Source organism: Schistocerca gregaria, unplaced genomic scaffold, assembly GCF_023897955.1.
Source record: "Schistocerca gregaria isolate iqSchGreg1 unplaced genomic scaffold, iqSchGreg1.2 ptg000470l, whole genome shotgun sequence".
In the NCBI taxonomy this organism is placed as follows: domain Eukaryota; kingdom Metazoa; phylum Arthropoda; class Insecta; order Orthoptera; family Acrididae; genus Schistocerca; species Schistocerca gregaria.
Window position 1 is genome coordinate 2,724,294 of NW_026061884.1, and position 16,070 is coordinate 2,740,363.

The window sequence follows — 16,070 nt, forward strand, 5'->3', positions numbered from 1 at the left end:
TAATCGCATCTGAGAGTGATTCTTAAAAAAACGCCTGTCGCTAATTGTTCGTCATCACAGGTACTGTTTGCTATACGGCCACGACGCGCAACTGATTTCCAAAATTCATGTTTCTTCTGTGAGGATGGAACTTACGACCCCTGGTTTATTTGACCAGTGCTCTACCACTGAGCTAAAGAGGCGCGGCCTAGCGGTACTCTTGGGTACTTCGTCCTTACGGTCGTCTGCATCATCAGACTTTAGCTGACAACACTTCATATTACCGGCTAATATTTGCAGCTATGGCGACAAATTACTGCTTGACTACACATCTGACACGTAACCGATGTGCTCTCCAAACAACAACACTTGCATTTCAGAACATGTCTTTCACACATGTCTACAAAATCACCTTCACCTTCAAATACAGCTTCCTTGCGACTGACAGAGACGTAGGCAAAGTTTAAAGTTGCTATTTCCATTAAATCTCGTTAATCAGAAAAACGGTAATTTACACTTGCAGCGGAACAAAATTCCGTTCCGCCCAGCGTATGGCTCGAACCCACGACCCTGGGATTAAGAGTCTGACGCTCTACCGACTGAGCTAGCCGGCTACCTCGGTGAATACCTGCCGGGTAGCACGTCACACAGTACTCGTTTGGGTTGGGTGGTCCCGTACAGAATCTCTCCATGATGCCTAACGTTTTCCTAACGTCACACTCGTCACGTACTTCACTTTTATGTCATAATCATTTCTGAGAGGTAAAGAAATTGCATGACAACATGCAGAGCTAGTGGCGTCAAAATTAACGCACATACTTTATGTGACTCAAAAGCCGAACGAGTTACTTTCCGACGTTGTTTTAGATGTGCAAGTGATAGTCAAAACTCGCTGTGTCGGCACTCTGCCGACCATTTCGCTAGTTAACACCGGTCTTGTTGTGTGTGTTTCAAGCTCAAGAGCATCTCCAAGCAAAAAATGGTCAACAGCAACATTCAGACGGTTTCGTACTGCTCAATTGCTACATTAAAACGTTATGTTTCTTTTTCAGAACTGGAATAACACAAGCGTGACAGCATTCGAACCTGTAATCTTCAGATCCGAAGTCCGACGCCTTATCCATTAGGCCACACGGTCACTGACGACCAACATTTACATGTATACGACTCATCTCGAAACGCTCACACCCCTGAGGATTTGTGTTTTCGTTCTACACAGCCACTGCCCCTTGCTCTTTCCCACCCATTCGTTACATTCAACCTCTGACGTGACCGACCAAATATAGACTGAGAAACAAGACCACACACTTTGTGCATTCGGAATCGAAGGCAGGGCGTCCCTCGCCGCATTTGCTACGATTGCCATTTGCTACTTCTGCAGAAGCGGCGGCGGCGACGACGACGACGACGACGACGACGACGACGACGACGACGACGAATATCGCGAGAGGCTCTGAGATATGTGAGAAATACATCTATAAAATGTAATTCAGACTGCCTCGTCCCACCTTATGCTGTACCGCTTTGGCAAATGCTTTATCTGCGCCATTCGCCTTAATCGCATCTGAGAGTGATTCTTAAAAAAACGCCTGTCGCTAATTGTTCGTCATCACAGGTACTGTTTGCTATACGGCCACGACGCGCAACTGATTTCCAAAATTCATCTTTCTTCTGTGAGGATGGAACTTACGACCCCTGGTTTATTAGACCAGTGCTCTACCACTGAGCTAAAGAGGCGCGGCCTAGCGGTACTCTTGGGTACTTCGTCCTTACGGTCGTCTGCATCATCAGACTTTAGCTGACAACACTTCATATTACCGGCTAATATTTGCAGCTATGGCGACAAATTACTGCTTGACTACACATCTGACACGTAACCGATGTGCTCTCCAAACAACAACACTTGCATTTCAGAACATGTCTTTCACACATGTCTACAAAATCACCTTCACCTTCAAATACAGCTTCCTTGCGACTGACAGAGACGTAGGCAAAGTTTAAAGTTGCTATTTCCATTAAATCTCGTTAATCAGAAAAACGGTAATTTACACTTGCAGCGGAACAAAATTCCGTTCCGCCCAGCGTATGGCTCGAACCCACGACCCTGGGATTAAGAGTCTGACGCTCTACCGACTGAGCTAGCCGGCTACCTCGGTGAATACCTGCCGGGTAGCACGTCACACAGTACTCGTTTGGGTTGGGTGGTCCCGTACAGAATCTCTCCATGATGCCTAACGTTTTCCTAACGTCACACTCGTCACGTACTTCACTTTTATGTCATAATCATTTCTGAGAGGTAAAGAAATTGCATGACAACATGCAGAGCTAGTGGCGTCAAAATTAACGCACATACTTTATGTGACTCAAAAGCCGAACGAGTTACTTTCCGACGTTGTTTTAGATGTGCAAGTGATAGTCAAAACTCGCTGTGTCGGCACTCTGCCGACCATTTCGCTAGTTAACACCGGTCTTGTTGTGTGTGTTTCAAGCTCAAGAGCATCTCCAAGCAAAAAATGGTCAACAGCAACATTCAGACGGTTTCGTACTGCTCAATTGCTACATTAAAACGTTGTGTTTCTTTTTCAGAACTGGAAAAACACAAGCGTGACAGCATTCGAACCTGTAATCTTCAGATCCGAAGTCCGACGCCTTATCCATTAGGCCACACGGTCACTGACGACCAACATTTACATGTATACGACTCATCTCGAAACGCTCACACCCCTGAGGATTTGTGTTTTCGTTCTACACAGCCGCTGCCCCTTGCTCTTTCCCACCCATTCGTTACATTCAACCTCTGACGTGACCGACCAAATATAGACTGAGAAACAAGACCACACACTTTGTGCATTCGGAATCGAAGGCAGGGCGTCCCTCGCCGCATTTGCTACGATTGCCATTTGCTACTTCTGCAGAAGCGGCGGCGGCGACGACGACGACGACGACGACGACGACGACGACGACGACGACGAATATCGCGAGAGGCTCTGAGATATGTGAGAAATACATCTATAAAATGTAATTCAGACTGCCTCGTCCCACCTTATGCTGTACCGCTTTGGCAAATGCTTTATCTGCGCCATTCGCCTTAATCGCATCTGAGAGTGATTCTTAAAAAAACGCCTGTCGCTAATTGTTCGTCATCACAGGTACTGTTTGCTATACGGCCACGACGCGCAACTGATTTCCAAAATTCATCTTTCTCCTGTGAGGATGGAACTTACGACCATTAGACCAGTGCTCTACCACTGAGCTAAAGAGGCGCGGCCTAGCGGTACTCTTGGGTACTTCGTCCTTACGGTCGTCTGCATCATCAGTCTTTAGCTGACAACACTTCATATTACCGGCTAATATTTGCAGCTATGGGCGACAAATATACTGCTTGATCTACACATCTGACACGTAACCGATGTGCTCTCCAAACAACAACACTTGCATTTCAGAACATGTCTTTCACACATGTCTACAAAATCACCTTCACCTTCAAATACAGCTTCCTTGCGACTGACAGAGACGTAGGCAAAGTTTTAAAGTTGCTATTTCCATTAAATCTCGTTAATCAGAAAAACGGTAATTTACACTTGCAAGCGGAACAAAATTCCGTTCCGCCCAGCGTATGGCTCGAACCCACGACCCTGGATTAAGAGTCTGACGCTCTACCGACTGAGCTAGCCGGCTACCTCGGTGAATACCTGCCGGGTACGCACGTCACACAGTACTCGTTTGGGTTGGGTGGTCCCGTACAGAATCTCTCCATGATGCCTAACGTTTTCCTAACGTCACACTCGTCACGTACTTCACTTTTATGTCATAATCATTTCTGAGAGGTAAAGAAATTGCATGACAACATGCAGAGCTAGTGGCGTCAAAATTACGCACATACTTTATGTGACTCAAAAGCCGAACGAGTTACTTTCCGACGTTGTTTTAGATGTGCAAGTGATAGTCAAAACTCGCTGTGTCGGCACTCTGCCGACCATTTCGCTAGTTAACACCGGTCTTGTTGTGTGTGTTTCAAGCTCAAGAGCATCTCCAAGCAAAAAAATGGTCAACAGCAACATTCAGACGGTTTCGTACTGCTCAATTGCTACATTAAAACGTTATGTTTCTTTTTCAGAACTGGAAAAAAAACACAAGCGTGACAGCATTCGAACCTGTCATCTTCAGATCCGAAGTCCGACGCCTTATCCATTAGGCCACACGGTCACTGACGACCAACATTTACATGTATACGACTCATCTCGAAACGCTCACACCCCTGAGGATTTGTGTTTTCGTTCTACACAGCCACTGCCCCTTGCTCTTTCCCACCCATTCGTTACATTCAACCTCTGACGTGACCGACCAAATATAGACTGAGAAACAAGACCACACACTTTGTCCATTCGGAATCGAAGGCAGGGCGTCCCTCGCCGCATTTGCTACGATTGCCATTTGCTACTTCTGCAGAAGCGGCGGCGGCGGCGACGACGACGACGACGACGACGACGACGACGAATGACGCGAGAGGCTCTGAGATATGTGTGAAATACATCTATAAAATGTAATTCAGACTGCCTCGTCCCACCTTATGCTGTACCGCTTTGGCAAATGCTTTATCTGCGCCATTCGCCTTAATCGCATCTGAGAGTGATTCTTAAAAAAACGCCTGTCGCTAATTGTTCGTCATCACAGGTACTGTTTGCTATACGGCCACGACGCGCAACTGATTTCCAAAATTCATCTTTCTCCTGTGAGGATGGAACTTACGACCCCTGGTTTATTAGACCAGTGCTCTACCACTGAGCTAAAGAGGCGCGGCCTAGCGGTACTCTTGGGTACTTCGTCCTTACGGTCGTCTGCATCATCAGACTTTAGCTGACAACACTTCATATTACCGGCTAATATTTGCAGCTATGGCGACAAATTACTGCTTGACTACACATCTGACACGTAACCGATGTGCTCTCCAAACAACAACACTTGCATTTCAGAACATGTCTTTCACACATGTCTACAAAATCACCTTCACCTTCAAATACAGCTTCCTTGCGACTGACAGAGACGTAGGCAAAGTTTAAAGTTGCTATTTCCATTAAATCTCGTTAATCAGAAAAACGGTAATTTACACTTGCAGCGGAACAAAATTCCGTTCCGCCCAGCGTATGGCTCGAACCCACGACCCTGGGATTAAGAGTCTGACGCTCTACCGACTGAGCTAGCCGGCTACCTCGGTGAATACCTGCCGGGTAGCACGTCACACAGTACTCGTTTGGGTTGGGTGGTCCCGTACAGAATCTCTCCATGATGCCTAACGTTTTCCTAACGTCACACTCGTCACGTACTTCACTTTTATGTCATAATCATTTCTGAGAGGTAAAGAAATTGCATGACAACATGCAGAGCTAGTGGCGTCAAAATTAACGCACATACTTTATGTGACTCAAAAGCCGAACGAGTTACTTTCCGACGTTGTTTTAGATGTGCAAGTGATAGTCAAAACTCGCTGTGTCGGCACTCTGCCGACCATTTCGCTAGTTAACACCGGTCTTGTTGTGTGTGTTTCAAGCTCAAGAGCATCTCCAAGCAAAAAATGGTCAACAGCAACATTCAGACGGTTTCGTACTGCTCAATTGCTACATTAAAACGTTATGTTTCTTTTTCAGAACTGGAAAAACACAAGCGTGACAGCATTCGAACCTGTCATCTTCAGATCCGAAGTCCGACGCCTTATCCATTAGGCCACACGGTCACTGACGACCAACATTTACATGTATACGACTCATCTCGAAACGCTCACACCCCTGAGGATTTGTGTTTTCGTTCTACACAGCCACTGCCCCTTGCTCTTTCCCACCCATTCGTTACATTCAACCTCTGACGTGACCGACCAAATATAGACTGAGAAACAAGACCACACACTTTGTCCATTCGGAATCGAAGGCAGGGCGTCCCTCGCCGCATTTGCTACGATTGCCATTTGCTACTTCTGCAGAAGCGGCGGCGGCGGCGACGACGACGACGACGACGACGACGACGACGACGACGAATGACGCGAGAGGCTCTGAGATATGTGTGAAATACATCTATAAAATGTAATTCAGACTGCCTCGTCCCACCTTATGCTGTACCGCTTTGGCAAATGCTTTATCTGCGCCATTCGCCTTAATCGCATCTGAGAGTGATTCTTAAAAAAACGCCTGTCGCTAATTGTTCGTCATCACAGGTACTGTTTGCTATACGGCCACGACGCGCAACTGATTTCCAAAATTCATCTTTCTCCTGTGAGGATGGAACTTACGACCCCTGGTTTATTAGACCAGTGCTCTACCACTGAGCTAAAGAGGCGCGGCCTAGCGGTACTCTTGGGTACTTCGTCCTTACGGTCGTCTGCATCATCAGACTTCAGCTGACAACACTTCATATTACCGGCTAATATTTGCAGCTATGGCGACAAATTACTGCTTGACTACACATCTGACACGTAACCGATGTGCTCTCCAAACAACAACACTTGCATTTCAGAACATGTCTTTCACACATGTCTACAAAATCACCTTCACCTTCAAATACAGCTTCCTTGCGACTGACAAAAACGTAGGCAAAGTTTAAAGTTGCTATTTCCATTAAATCTCGTTAATCAGAAAAACGGTAATTTACACTTGCAGCGGAACTAAATACCGTTCCGCCCAGCGTCTGGCTCGAACCCACGACCCTGGGATTAAGAGTCTGACGCTCTACCGACTGAGCTAGCCGGCTACCTCGGTGGATACCTGCCGGGTAGCACGTCACACAGTACTCGTTTGGGTTGGGTGGTCCCGTACAGAATCTCTCCATGATGCCTAACGTTTTCCTAACGTCACACTCGTCACGTACTTCACTTTTATGTCATAATCATTTCTGAGAGGTAAAGAAATTGCATAACAACATGCAGAGCTAGTGGCGTCAAAATTAACGCACATACTTTATGTGACTCAAAAGCCGAACGAGTTACTTTCCGACGTTGTTTTAGATGTGCAAGTGATAGTCAAAACTCGCTGTGTCGGCACTCTGCCGACCATTTCGCTAGTTAACACCGGTCTTGTTGTGTGTGTTTCAAGCTCAAGAGCATCTCCAAGCAAAAAATGGTCAACAGCAACATTCAGACGGTTTCGTACTGCTCAATTGCTACATTAAAACGTTATGTTTCTTTTTCAGAACTGGAAAAACACAAGCGTGACAGCATTCGAACCTGTCATCTTCAGATCCGAAGTCCGACGCCTTATCCATTAGGCCACACGGTCACTGACGATCAACATTTACATGTATACGACTCATCTCGAAACGCTCACACCCCTGAGGATTTGTGTTTTCGTTCTACACAGCCACTGCCCCTTGCTCTTTCCCACCCATTCGTTACATTCAACCTCTGACGTGACCGACCAAATATAGACTGAGAAACAAGACCACACACTTTGTCCATTCGGAATCGAAGGCAGGGCGTCCCTCGCCGCATTTGCTACGATTGCCATTTGCTACTTCTGCAGAAGCGGCGGCGGCGGCGACGACGACGACGACGACGACGACGACGACGACGACGAGTAACGCGAGAGGCTCTGAGATATGTGTGAAATACATCTATAAAATGTAATTCAGACTGCCTCGTCCCACCTTATGCTGTACCGCTTTGGCAAATGCTTTATCTGCGCCATTCGCCTTAATCGCATCTGAGAGTGATTCTTAAAAAAACGCCTGTCGCTAATTGTTCGTCATCACAGGTACTGTTTGCTATACGGCCACGACGCGCAACTGATTTCCAAAATTCATCTTTCTCCTGTGAGGATGGAACTTACGACCCCTGGTTTATTAGACCAGTGCTCTACCACTGAGCTAAAGAGGCGCGGCCTAGCGGTACTCTTGGGTACTTCGTCCTTACGGTCGTCTGCATCATCAGACTTTAGCTGACAACACTTCATATTACCGGCTAATATTTGCAGCTATGGCGACAAATTACTGCTTGACTACACATCTGACACGTAACCGATGTGCTCTCCAAACAACAACACTTGCATTTCAGAACATGTCTTTCACACATGTCTACAAAATCACCTTCACCTTCAAATACAGCTTCCTTGCGACTGACAGAGACGTAGGCAAAGTTTAAAGTTGCTATTTCCATTAAATCTCGTTAATCAGAAAAACGGTAATTTACACTTGCAGCGGAACAAAATTCCGTTCCGCCCAGCGTATGGCTCGAACCCACGACCCTGGGATTAAGAGTCTGACGCTCTACCGACTGAGCTAGCCGGCTACCTCGGTGAATACCTGCCGGGTAGCACGTCACACAGTACTCGTTTGGGTTGCGTGGTCCCGTACAGAATCTCTCCATGATGCCTAACGTTTTCCTAACGTCACACTCGTCACGTACTTCACTTTTATGTCATAATCATTTCTGAGAGGTAAAGAAATTGCATGACAACATGCAGAGCTAGTGGCGTCAAAATTAACGCACATACTTTATGTGACTCAAAAGCCGAACGAGTTACTTTCCGACGTTGTTTTAGATGTGCAAGTGATAGTCAAAACTCGCTGTGTCGGCACTCTGCCGACCATTTCGCTAGTTAACACCGGTCTTGTTGTGTGTGTTTCAAGCTCAAGAGCATCTCCAAGCAAAAAATGGTCAACAGCAACATTCAGACGGTTTCGTACTGCTCAATTGCTACATTAAAACGTTATGTTTCTTTTTCAGAACTGGAAAAACACAAGCGTGACAGCATTCGAACCTGTCATCTTCAGATCCGAAGTCCGACGCCTTATCCATTAGGCCACACGGTCACTGACGACCAACATTTACATGTATACGACTCATCTCGAAACGCTCACACCACTGAGGATTTGTGTTTTCGTTCTACACAGCCACTGCCCCTTGCTCTTTCCCACCCAATCGTTACATTCAACCTCTGACGTGACCGACCAAATATAGACTGAGAAACAAGACCACACACTTTGTCCATTCGGAATCGAAGGCAGGGCGTCCCTCGCCGCATTTGCTACGATTGCCATTTGCTACTTCTGCAGAAGCGGCGGCGGCGGCGGCGACGACGACGACGACGACGACGACGACGACGACGAATAACGCGAGAGGCTCTGAGATATGTGTGAAATACATCTATAAAATGTAATTCAGACTGCCTCGTCCCACCTTATGCTGTACCGCTTTGGCAAATGCTTTATCTGCGCCATTCGCCTTAATCGCATCTGAGAGTGATTCTTAAAAAAACGCCTGTCGCTAATTGTTCGTCATCACAGGTACTGTTTGCTATACGGCCACGACGCGCAACTGATTTCCAAAATTCATGTTTCTTCTGTGAGGATGGAACTTACGACCCCTGGTTTATTTGACCAGTGCTCTACCACTGAGCTAAAGAGGCGCGGCCTAGCGGTACTCTTGGGTACTTCGTCCTTACGGTCGTCTGCATCATCAGACTTTAGCTGACAACACTTCATATTACCGGCTAATATTTGCAGCTATGGCGACAAATTACTGCTTGACTACACATCTGACACGTAACCGATGTGCTCTCCAAACAACAACACTTGCATTTCAGAACATGTCTTTCACACATGTCTACAAAATCACCTTCACCTTCAAATACAGCTTCCTTGCGACTGACAGAGACGTAGGCAAAGTTTAAAGTTGCTATTTCCATTAAATCTCGTTAATCAGAAAAACGGTAATTTACACTTGCAGCGGAACAAAATTCCGTTCCGCCCAGCGTATGGCTCGAACCCACGACCCTGGGATTAAGAGTCTGACGCTCTACCGACTGAGCTAGCCGGCTACCTCGGTGAATACCTGCCGGGTAGCACGTCACACAGTACTCGTTTGGGTTGGGTGGTCCCGTACAGAATCTCTCCATGATGCCTAACGTTTTCCTAACGTCACACTCGTCACGTACTTCACTTTTATGTCATAATCATTTCTGAGAGGTAAAGAAATTGCATGACAACATGCAGAGCTAGTGGCGTCAAAATTAACGCACATACTTTATGTGACTCAAAAGCCGAACGAGTTACTTTCCGACGTTGTTTTAGATGTGCAAGTGATAGTCAAAACTCGCTGTGTCGGCACTCTGCCGACCATTTCGCTAGTTAACACCGGTCTTGTTGTGTGTGTTTCAAGCTCAAGAGCATCTCCAAGCAAAAAATGGTCAACAGCAACATTCAGACGGTTTCGTACTGCTCAATTGCTACATTAAAACGTTATGTTTCTTTTTCGGAACTGGAATAACACAAGCGTGACAGCATTCGAACCTGTAATCTTCAGATCCGAAGTCCGACGCCTTATCCATTAGGCCACACGGTCACTGACGACCAACATTTACATGTATACGACTCATCTCGAAACGCTCACACCCCTGAGGATTTGTGTTTTCGTTCTACACAGCCACTGCCCCTTGCTCTTTCCCACCCATTCGTTACATTCAACCTCTGACGTGACCGACCAAATATAGACTGAGAAACAAGACCACACACTTTGTGCATTCGGAATCGAAGGCAGGGCGTCCCTCGCCGCATTTGCTACGATTGCCATTTGCTACTTCTGCAGAAGCGGCGGCGGCGACGACGACGACGACGACGACGACGACGACGACGACGACGACGAATATCGCGAGAGGCTCTGAGATATGTGAGAAATACATCTATAAAATGTAATTCAGACTGCCTCGTCCCACCTTATGCTGTACCGCTTTGGCAAATGCTTTATCTGCGCCATTCGCCTTAATCGCATCTGAGAGTGATTCTTAAAAAAACGCCTGTCGCTAATTGTTCGTCATCACAGGTACTGTTTGCTATACGGCCACGACGCGCAACTGATTTCCAAAATTCATCTTTCTTCTGTGAGGATGGAACTTACGACCCCTGGTTTATTAGACCAGTGCTCTACCACTGAGCTAAAGAGGCGCGGCCTAGCGGTACTCTTGGGTACTTCGTCCTTACGGTCGTCTGCATCATCAGACTTTAGCTGACAACACTTCATATTACCGGCTAATATTTGCAGCTATGGCGACAAATTACTGCTTGACTACACATCTGACACGTAACCGATGTGCTCTCCAAACAACAACACTTGCATTTCAGAACATGTCTTTCACACATGTCTACAAAATCACCTTCACCTTCAAATACAGCTTCCTTGCGACTGACAGAGACGTAGGCAAAGTTTAAAGTTGCTATTTCCATTAAATCTCGTTAATCAGAAAAACGGTAATTTACACTTGCAGCGGAACAAAATTCCGTTCCGCCCAGCGTATGGCTCGAACCCACGACCCTGGGATTAAGAGTCTGACGCTCTACCGACTGAGCTAGCCGGCTACCTCGGTGAATACCTGCCGGGTAGCACGTCACACAGTACTCGTTTGGGTTGGGTGGTCCCGTACAGAATCTCTCCATGATGCCTAACGTTTTCCTAACGTCACACTCGTCACGTACTTCACTTTTATGTCATAATCATTTCTGAGAGGTAAAGAAATTGCATGACAACATGCAGAGCTAGTGGCGTCAAAATTAACGCACATACTTTATGTGACTCAAAAGCCGAACGAGTTACTTTCCGACGTTGTTTTAGATGTGCAAGTGATAGTCAAAACTCGCTGTGTCGGCACTCTGCCGACCATTTCGCTAGTTAACACCGGTCTTGTTGTGTGTGTTTCAAGCTCAAGAGCATCTCCAAGCAAAAAATGGTCAACAGCAACATTCAGACGGTTTCGTACTGCTCAATTGCTACATTAAAACGTTGTGTTTCTTTTTCAGAACTGGAAAAACACAAGCGTGACAGCATTCGAACCTGTAATCTTCAGATCCGAAGTCCGACGCCTTATCCATTAGGCCACACGGTCACTGACGACCAACATTTACATGTATACGACTCATCTCGAAACGCTCACACCCCTGAGGATTTGTGTTTTCGTTCTACACAGCCGCTGCCCCTTGCTCTTTCCCACCCATTCGTTACATTCAACCTCTGACGTGACCGACCAAATATAGACTGAGAAACAAGACCACACACTTTGTGCATTCGGAATCGAAGGCAGGGCGTCCCTCGCCGCATTTGCTACGATTGCCATTTGCTACTTCTGCAGAAGCGGCGGCGGCGACGACGACGACGACGACGACGACGACGACGACGACGACGAATATCGCGAGAGGCTCTGAGATATGTGAGAAATACATCTATAAAATGTAATTCAGACTGCCTCGTCCCACCTTATGCTGTACCGCTTTGGCAAATGCTTTATCTGCGCCATTCGCCTTAATCGCATCTGAGAGTGATTCTTAAAAAAACGCCTGTCGCTAATTGTTCGTCATCACAGGTACTGTTTGCTATACGGCCACGACGCGCAACTGATTTCCAAAATTCATCTTTCTCCTGTGAGGATGGAACTTACGACCCCTGGTTTATTAGACCAGTGCTCTACCACTGAGCTAAAGAGGCGCGGCCTAGCGGTACTCTTGGGTACTTCGTCCTTACGGTCGTCTGCATCATCAGACTTTAGCTGACAACACTTCATATTACCGGCTAATATTTGCAGCTATGGCGACAAATTACTGCTTGACTACACATCTGACACGTAACCGATGTGCTCTCCAAACAACAACACTTGCATTTCAGAACATGTCTTTCACACATGTCTACAAAATCACCTTCACCTTCAAATACAGCTTCCTTGCGACTGACAGAGACGTAGGCAAAGTTTAAAGTTGCTATTTCCATTAAATCTCGTTAATCAGAAAAACGGTAATTTACACTTGCAGCGGAACAAAATTCCGTTCCGCCCAGCGTATGGCTCGAACCCACGACCCTGGGATTAAGAGTCTGACGCTCTACCGACTGAGCTAGCCGGCTACCTCGGTGAATACCTGCCGGGTAGCACGTCACACAGTACTCGTTTGGGTTGGGTGGTCCCGTACAGAATCTCTCCATGATGCCTAACGTTTTCCTAACGTCACACTCGTCACGTACTTCACTTTTATGTCATAATCATTTCTGAGAGGTAAAGAAATTGCATGACAACATGCAGAGCTAGTGGCGTCAAAATTAACGCACATACTTTATGTGACTCAAAAGCCGAACGAGTTACTTTCCGACGTTGTTTTAGATGTGCAAGTGATAGTCAAAACTCGCTGTGTCGGCACTCTGCCGACCATTTCGCTAGTTAACACCGGTCTTGTTGTGTGTGTTTCAAGCTCAAGAGCATCTCCAAGCAAAAAATGGTCAACAGCAACATTCAGACGGTTTCGTACTGCTCAATTGCTACATTAAAACGTTATGTTTCTTTTTCAGAACTGGAAAAACACAAGCGTGACAGCATTCGAACCTGTCATCTTCAGATCCGAAGTCCGACGCCTTATCCATTAGGCCACACGGTCACTGACGACCAACATTTACATGTATACGACTCATCTCGAAACGCTCACACCCCTGAGGATTTGTGTTTTCGTTCTACACAGCCACTGCCCCTTGCTCTTTCCCACCCATTCGTTACATTCAACCTCTGACGTGACCGACCAAATATAGACTGAGAAACAAGACCACACACTTTGTCCATTCGGAATCGAAGGCAGGGCGTCCCTCGCCGCATTTGCTACGATTGCCATTTGCTACTTCTGCAGAAGCGGCGGCGGCGGCGACGACGACGACGACGACGACGACGACGACGAATGACGCGAGAGGCTCTGAGATATGTGTGAAATACATCTATAAAATGTAATTCAGACTGCCTCGTCCCACCTTATGCTGTACCGCTTTGGCAAATGCTTTATCTGCGCCATTCGCCTTAATCGCATCTGAGAGTGATTCTTAAAAAAACGCCTGTCGCTAATTGTTCGTCATCACAGGTACTGTTTGCTATACGGCCACGACGCGCAACTGATTTCCAAAATTCATCTTTCTCCTGTGAGGATGGAACTTACGACCCCTGGTTTATTAGACCAGTGCTCTACCACTGAGCTAAAGAGGCGCGGCCTAGCGGTACTCTTGGGTACTTCGTCCTTACGGTCGTCTGCATCATCAGACTTTAGCTGACAACACTTCATATTACCGGCTAATATTTGCAGCTATGGCGACAAATTACTGCTTGACTACACATCTGACACGTAACCGATGTGCTCTCCAAACAACAACACTTGCATTTCAGAACATGTCTTTCACACATGTCTACAAAATCACCTTCACCTTCAAATACAGCTTCCTTGCGACTGACAGAGACGTAGGCAAAGTTTAAAGTTGCTATTTCCATTAAATCTCGTTAATCAGAAAAACGGTAATTTACACTTGCAGCGGAACAAAATTCCGTTCCGCCCAGCGTATGGCTCGAACCCACGACCCTGGGATTAAGAGTCTGACGCTCTACCGACTGAGCTAGCCGGCTACCTCGGTGAATACCTGCCGGGTAGCACGTCACACAGTACTCGTTTGGGTTGGGTGGTCCCGTACAGAATCTCTCCATGATGCCTAACGTTTTCCTAACGTCACACTCGTCACGTACTTCACTTTTATGTCATAATCATTTCTGAGAGGTAAAGAAATTGCATGACAACATGCAGAGCTAGTGGCGTCAAAATTAACGCACATACTTTATGTGACTCAAAAGCCGAACGAGTTACTTTCCGACGTTGTTTTAGATGTGCAAGTGATAGTCAAAACTCGCTGTGTCGGCACTCTGCCGACCATTTCGCTAGTTAACACCGGTCTTGTTGTGTGTGTTTCAAGCTCAAGAGCATCTCCAAGCAAAAAATGGTCAACAGCAACATTCAGACGGTTTCGTACTGCTCAATTGCTACATTAAAACGTTATGTTTCTTTTTCAGAACTGGAAAAACACAAGCGTGACAGCATTCGAACCTGTCATCTTCAGATCCGAAGTCCGACGCCTTATCCATTAGGCCACACGGTCACTGACGACCAACATTTACATGTATACGACTCATCTCGAAACGCTCACACCCCTGAGGATTTGTGTTTTCGTTCTACACAGCCACTGCCCCTTGCTCTTTCCCACCCATTCGTTACATTCAACCTCTGACGTGACCGACCAAATATAGACTGAGAAACAAGACCACACACTTTGTGCATTCGGAATCGAAGGCAGGGCGTCCCTCGCCGCATTTGCTACGATTGCCATTTGCTACTTCTGCAGAAGCGGCGGCGGCGACGACGACGACGACGACGACGACGACGACGACGAATATCGCGAGAGGCTCTGAGATATGTGAGAAATACATCTATAAAATGTAATTCAGACTGCCTCGTCCCACCTTATGCTGTACCGCTTTGGCAAATGCTTTATCTGCGCCATTCGCCTTAATCGCATCTGAGAGTGATTCTTAAAAAAACGCCTGTCGCTAATTGTTCGTCATCACAGGTACTGTTTGCTATACGGCCACGACGCGCAACTGATTTCCAAAATTCATCTTTCTTCTGTGAGGATGGAACTTACGACCCCTGGTTTATTAGACCAGTGCTCTACCACTGAGCTAAAGAGGCGCGGCCTAGCGGTACTCTTGGGTACTTCGTCCTTACGGTCGTCTGCATCATCAGACTTTAGCTGACAACACTTCATATTACCGGCTAATATTTGCAGCTATGGCGACAAATTACTGCTTGACTACACATCTGACACGTAACCGATGTGCTCTCCAAACAACAACACTTGCATTTCAGAACATGTCTTTCACACATGTCTACAAAATCACCTTCACCTTCAAATACAGCTTCCTTGCGACTGACAGAGACGTAGGCAAAGTTTAAAGTTGCTATTTCCATTAAATCTCGTTAATCAGAAAAACGGTAATTTACACGTGCAGCGGAACAAAATTCCGTTCCGCCCAGCGTATGGCTCGAACCCACGACCCTGGGATTAAGAGTCTGACGCTCTACCGACTGAGCTAGCCGGCTACCTCGGTGAATACCTGCCGGGTAGCACGTCACACAGTACTCGTTTGGGTTGGGTGGTCCCGTACAGAATCTCTCCATGATGCCTAACGTTTTCCTAACGTCACACTCGTCACGTACTTCACTTTTATGTCATAATCATTTCTGAGAGGTAAAGAAATTGCATGACAACATGCAGA